Below are 6,000 nucleotides of genomic sequence, written 5' to 3' on the forward strand. Positions count from 1 at the left end.
TTTTTGTAGAGACCGGGTTTCGTCATGTTGCCCAGGCTGAAGCGCCGTGGCTATCGTCACAATTATTGCACACTACCACCTCAAATTCCTGGGCTCAAGTGACCCTCCTGCCTCAGCCTGCAGAGTAGCTGGGACTACAGGCATGCACCACCATGCTTGACTTAACCATTCTTTTTTAGATTTTTTTTTTTTTTTTGAGACAGGGTCTTGCTCTGTTGCCCAGGCCAAATGCAGTGGTGTGATCATGGCTCAATGCACCCTTGATCCCTGGGCTCAGGTGAACCTCCTGCCTCAGCCTCCCAAGTAGCTGGAACTACAGGTGTGCATTACCACATTGGGCTAATTTTTATTTTATTTTTTTGTAGAGATGAGGTCCCGCTATGTTGCCCAGGCTAGTCTTGAACTCCTAGTTTAAGCAGTCCTATCTCAGCCTCACAAAGTGCGGGAATTACAGACCTGAGCCACTACGCTCAGCCCCATACAAGGTTTTTTTTTTTTTTTTTTTTTTATCTGCCCTTCAGTAAGAAGTACATTGCACATACTGATCCAATACAGACCTGCATATATATAACAGAAACAAAATTTCTGCAAACTCTTCTTTCCCTTATGACATCCAAGGCACTGTGATATTTTATTTCAGTAAAATGCTGTTGAAGACCCACGGACGTGACTGCACCCCTCACTAACTGGTCACTGGTTTGGGGAGGAACACCAATGTCCCAGTGGAACCTTGAGAACACCTTGGAGTCCTCCTCTTCCTCTCTGGACCTGAGCCAAACTGTGAGTGGCACAGAGCAAGGACCATATGTATTCTGTTCATTGTTGCATACTCAGTTCATTGACCATAGTGCCAAGCACACAGTGAGCACTCCCTGTGTATCTGCTAAGTAAATCAATGAACAAACCCAACACATTTCAGCCAAGTCCTGCTGATTTGTTTCTCCTCCGTTCCAGCCTTACTTCTGCCAGCCTTACTTACTTCCAGCCTCACCCCCATCAGCTTCAGACTGGATAAAAGGAAACCATTTCTCTAAAGGATCACTTGCCCTCTCACTTCAGGCCATCCTGCAGCCACCAGAAACTTCCACATGAAATGAAAGGCTTACCACTTCATAAGCTTTAAGGAAATTCTTGGCCAGGTGCAGTGGCTCACTCCTGTAATCCCAGTGCTTTAAGAGGCCAAGATGGGAGAATTGCTTGAGCCAGGTGTTTGACGCCAGCCTGGGCAACATAGTGAGACCCTGTCTCTACAAAAAAAAAAAAAAAAAAAAATTGGCTGGGTGCGGTGGCTCACGCCTGTAATCCTAGCAATTTTGGAGGCTGAGGCGGGTGGATCACTTGAGGTCAGGAGTTCGAGACTAGCCTGGCCAACATGGTGAAACCCCGTCGCTCCTAAAGATACAAAAATTAGCCAGGTGGGGCGGCAGGTGCCTGTAATCCCAGCTACTTGGGAGGCTGAGGAGGAAGAATTGCTTAAACCTGGGAGGTGGAGGTTGCAGTGAGCCAAGATCGTGCTACTGCATGCACTCCAGACTGGGCAACAGAGTGAGACTCCATCTCAAAAATAACAAAAATAAATAAATAAAAAAATTTTTAAAATTACCTGGGTGTGACGGTGTGTGCTTGTAGTTCCAGCTACTTGGGAGGCTGAATTGGGAGGATCATTTGAGCCCAGGAGGTCAAGGCTGCAGTAAGCAGTGATCGTGCCACTGCCCTTGGCCTGGGCAACAGAGCAAGATGCAATCTTAAAAAAAAAAAAAAATCCTGGCCAGGCGCAGTGGCTCATGCTTGTAATCCCAGCACTTTGGGAGGCCGAGGCGGGTGGATCATGAGGTCAGGAGATCGAGACCATCCTGGCCAACATGGTGAAACCCTGTCTCTACTAAAAATACAAAAAATTAGCCAGGCGTGGTGGCGGGCGCCTCTAGTCCCAGTTACGTGGGAAGCTGAGGCAGGAGAATGGCGTGAACCCGGGAGGCGAAGCTTGTAGTGAGCTGAGATTGCATCACTGCATTCCAGCCTGGGCAACAGAGAGAGACTCTGTCTCAAAAAAAAAAAACAAAGCCAGGGGGAAGTCCCAACCCTGGGCTTGTCTTCTTTCTCCTCTTTGTGGAGAAGCTCACAGATCCGGGTGCAGCAGAAGTGTGACTGCAGCCCAGGCTGCCTCCCTGCGTCTTCTTACCTTCTCCTTGCTCTGCACTGCCACACCAGCGAACGGTAAGATCCACAGGAGCCACACAGCTTCCCCGCAAGGCAAACAGCTGGGGTCAGGGGTCAACCTGCCAGCTGCCCACGCCAAGGGGACAGCTGCCACACCTCACACTGGCCTGGGGCACCATCTTCTACTTGCCTGAGTCCTGCTAACCCTTTCCTCCCGGAGCAGCCTTTGGCCTGACTTCTTGTCCCCAAGGGTGGTCAGACACGAGGCTGAGAGTGCCAGTCCCTCCCATTGCCAAGGGCACCGCTGTCCAACCTTGCCGTGTCTGTGCCTTCACTGGATTCTGAGCTCCTGTGCCAGTCCCTCCCATTGCCAAGGGCACCGCTGTCCAACCTTGCCGTGTCTGTGCCTTCACTGGATTCTGAGCTCCTGACAACTGCATGTAACTTCACCTGTTTCTTGTAATCGGATTTCCTTTGGAGGCGAGCCCAGAGTCCTGCCCATGGAACCACAAAATCCATTTGAGAACCCAAGGGACCCCAGAGCATCTCCACAAGCCCCTGACAACCTGGACAACTGACAACTCCTCCTCCTGCCATCCCCAAGGTGGCCTCCCCGCCACAGAACTCCGTGTTCCTTGCATGACTGTCCTTTCTGTTCAGCCTGGGCTCTGCAGAGTGCATCACCCAGCCCCTCACTCCCACCCCGGCCTTCGCACTTGCTGGTCTAAGTCGTCTGTGCCTGCAGACATTAAGGTGGAGGAACGTGATTCCACCAGCACCCCACAGCCTGTGAGGAGGTGAACCCAGGGATTGTGTGTCTAAGTCCACGGAGGGATGAACAGGCCCAGGAAGCAGGAAAATCCTCCTGCCCAGGCCTTGCTCCCACCCCCACTGTCTCCCTGCGTGGCACCTTCTGGTCAGTCAGCTCAGCCAAACACAGGCATTCTGGGCCCGGCTGGACTAGCCTGGACACCTGCCTCTCCCTTGGCTCCTTCCTCAGCCGCTCCTGTGACGGGACAGACGGTGAGCCTATAGTGAGTGCCAAGGATGTGAGTGTAGCCTCTGGTGTGCATGCCACAGTCTCGGGAGTAGGCCAAGCAGCAGGCACGTGATGAGGGCTCTGAGCACCCTCAGGTGCAGAGAAGCAGCTTACAGATCCGGCAGGTCAGGGTGGCAGCTTGGCAGGACTTCTTCCTCCAGATCACAGACAGTGGGAAAAGCAGCCTCCACCCCACAGGTCACTGGCTTTGTGTCCTGACACTCCTGGGAATGGATTCCCTCCCTTGACCCAGACCCAGGCGGCCTCACCTCGGCCCCAGGGATTCCCGCTGAGGGAGGCCAGGGCGTGTCCTGCGTTGCAGAAGTGCTGAGTCAGATTTCTAGGCTTCAGGCAGCCCTGAGATGCACCCCGCTTGGCACACACCTCTCCTGCTGACCTCTCTGGAGTTGGTCTCAAACCACCAGCTGCTAGTCTTCCCTTGAACCCAGCTGAGAGCCGTGCTGAAGGACTAAGGGGTCCTTGGAGCAGGCCCTTAGAGCCTACCTGGTGCTCAGGCCTCAGGTACCTCCTGTTCCAGAGATAGAATGTTCTGGAAAGAGCAGCTGCAGCGGGTGCACTCAGGGCTGGCTTTCCTCAGCAGTGTTGCTGCCACTGCATTTCTCAGGACTCTAATTTCAGAAATCGCATCCGTGGAAACTCACACCAGTCATCTTATGCTGGAGAAGCCTGCACAAGAGTCTACCTGTGATGGTTCAATTCCAGGTCATGGTGGGGAGATGAGCCCTTGCACACAGCCTGGGGACCGTTTGTCAGAGGTGCAGAGAGGCTGTGCGGCATGGGGGAGTCACACGGACATTGGCAAATCACAGCCAAGGGCCAACTCTGGCCCTCAGCTTCTTTCTGTAAGGCCCAAGAACTAAGAACAGTTCTTAAATTTCAAAAGTGTAATGAAAGAAAATGAGGAATTGTAAGCAAAACAAAAAGGAAGATGTGGACAGAGACCATATCAGGCCAGAAAAGTCTAAAATCTTTAGTATCTGACACTTGACAGAAGTTTGCTCACCCCAGGCTAGGAGGCTGGAGCAGAGGCCCCCTGAGTGCCTCTGATGTGGAGATTGAGCCTTATGTCTGTTGTCTTGTGCTGGGACATGGGTTGGTGACCCCAACGTGATCGCAGTTGTCATCCTGCATTCCCTCCCTCCCTTGTGCCGGCAAGTAGATGCACACTGGGGTTATTAATGAGTGCTGCTGTTCTGGTACAGGAGTCCCCCCTACTCCTCGGGAGATGTAGTCCATGACACCAGCTGATGCCTGAAACCTAAGATGACATGGAACCCGACGGCCATCGATCGAAATACGTTTCTGTTCATGTCCCCGCTCACACATGGAATCCCTTTTCCATCTGAACTGGGCACTTGCCATGTACTGTGGCATCACTTTGGCTGTTAGAGGCGTGGTAGCAAAACTAACACAAAGCCCTTTTTTCTTTATAATTTGAAGGACAGAAGGTCTGTTCTTACTGTAGATTTTTGCAACCTCAATGTACAATTTTTTTCTTATTGAGAACATTCTCCTTTTCACTTAAAGGAGTACTTTATGGCTTCTCTTTGGCACACCCGAATTGCTAGCATCCCTACTGTGTGCGTTGGGGTATTATTAAATAAAATAAGGGTGACTTGAGCGGCGTTCTGCCGTATGCAGTTTGATAGCTGAGATGGCTGCTGAGTGACCACGGCAGGGAGGGTGGACAGTGTGGAGACCTCGGACACAGGGATGGAGCAGCATGGCGCCTCAGACCCCGGACACAGGGGTGGAGCAGCATGGCGGCAGATGCCACACTCCTCAAGATGGAGCGCCCTGTACAACTCAGGAACTGCTTTTTTATGGGATTTTCCATTTAACATTTTCGGACTTCAGTTGTTCCCGGGTAACTGAAACCTCAGAAAAGGAAACCAGATAAGGGGAAAGGCTGCTGTGCTGATTTTCCTCTCGAGACCCTGCATTGGGGGCTGGAAACAGATAAAGCAGCATTTCCTATCCTCAGATTGCTTATGGTTCCTGGGGGAATGGATGCAGTTGTCACACAGCTTGTCATGCAACGGACACAGTAATTCATGCCAAGATTAGTGTGAGGGGCATTCAGGAGTCACAAGCATCCTCCCCAGTCAGGTGGGTGTGGGGACAGGCTTTTCTGCAGAGCACCGAGGCTAACCATCATTCCATGCACCTTAGTGCCACTGCCATCCCACTTCTCCCATCTACATATATCTTTAAAATCAGCTCTGCTGGGCCGGGCGCGGTGGCTCACGCCTGTAATCCCAGCACTTTGGGAGGCCGAGGCGGGCAGATCACAAGGTCAGGAGATCGAGACCATCCTGGCTAACAGAGTGAAACCCCGTCTCTACTAAAAATAGAAAAAATTAGCCAGGCGTGGTGGCGGCACCTGTGGTCCCAGCTACTCGGGAGGCTGAGGCGGGAGAATGGTGTGAACCCAGGAGGCGGAGCTTGCAGTGAGTTGAGATCACACCACTGCACTCCAGCCTGGGTGACAGAGCGAGATTCTGTCAAAAACAAAAACAAAAAATCAAGTGAAGAGACAACCAGCAGAATAGGAGGAAATATTTGTGAAGTATTTATTCAACAAAGGATTTGTATCCAGAATACACAAGGAACTCAAACAGTGCAACAGAAACAAACCCCAAATAATCGGATTTTAAAACAGGCAAAGGAGCCGAATACACATCTCTCAAAAGAAGACATACCAGTAACCAATACGTATGTGAAAAAATGCTTAACATCACTAATCATTAGGAAAATGCAAATTAAAATCACAATGAGAT

This window comes from Papio anubis, chromosome 5 (genome assembly GCF_008728515.1).
Source record: "Papio anubis isolate 15944 chromosome 5, Panubis1.0, whole genome shotgun sequence".
In the NCBI taxonomy this organism is placed as follows: Eukaryota; Metazoa; Chordata; class Mammalia; order Primates; family Cercopithecidae; genus Papio; species Papio anubis.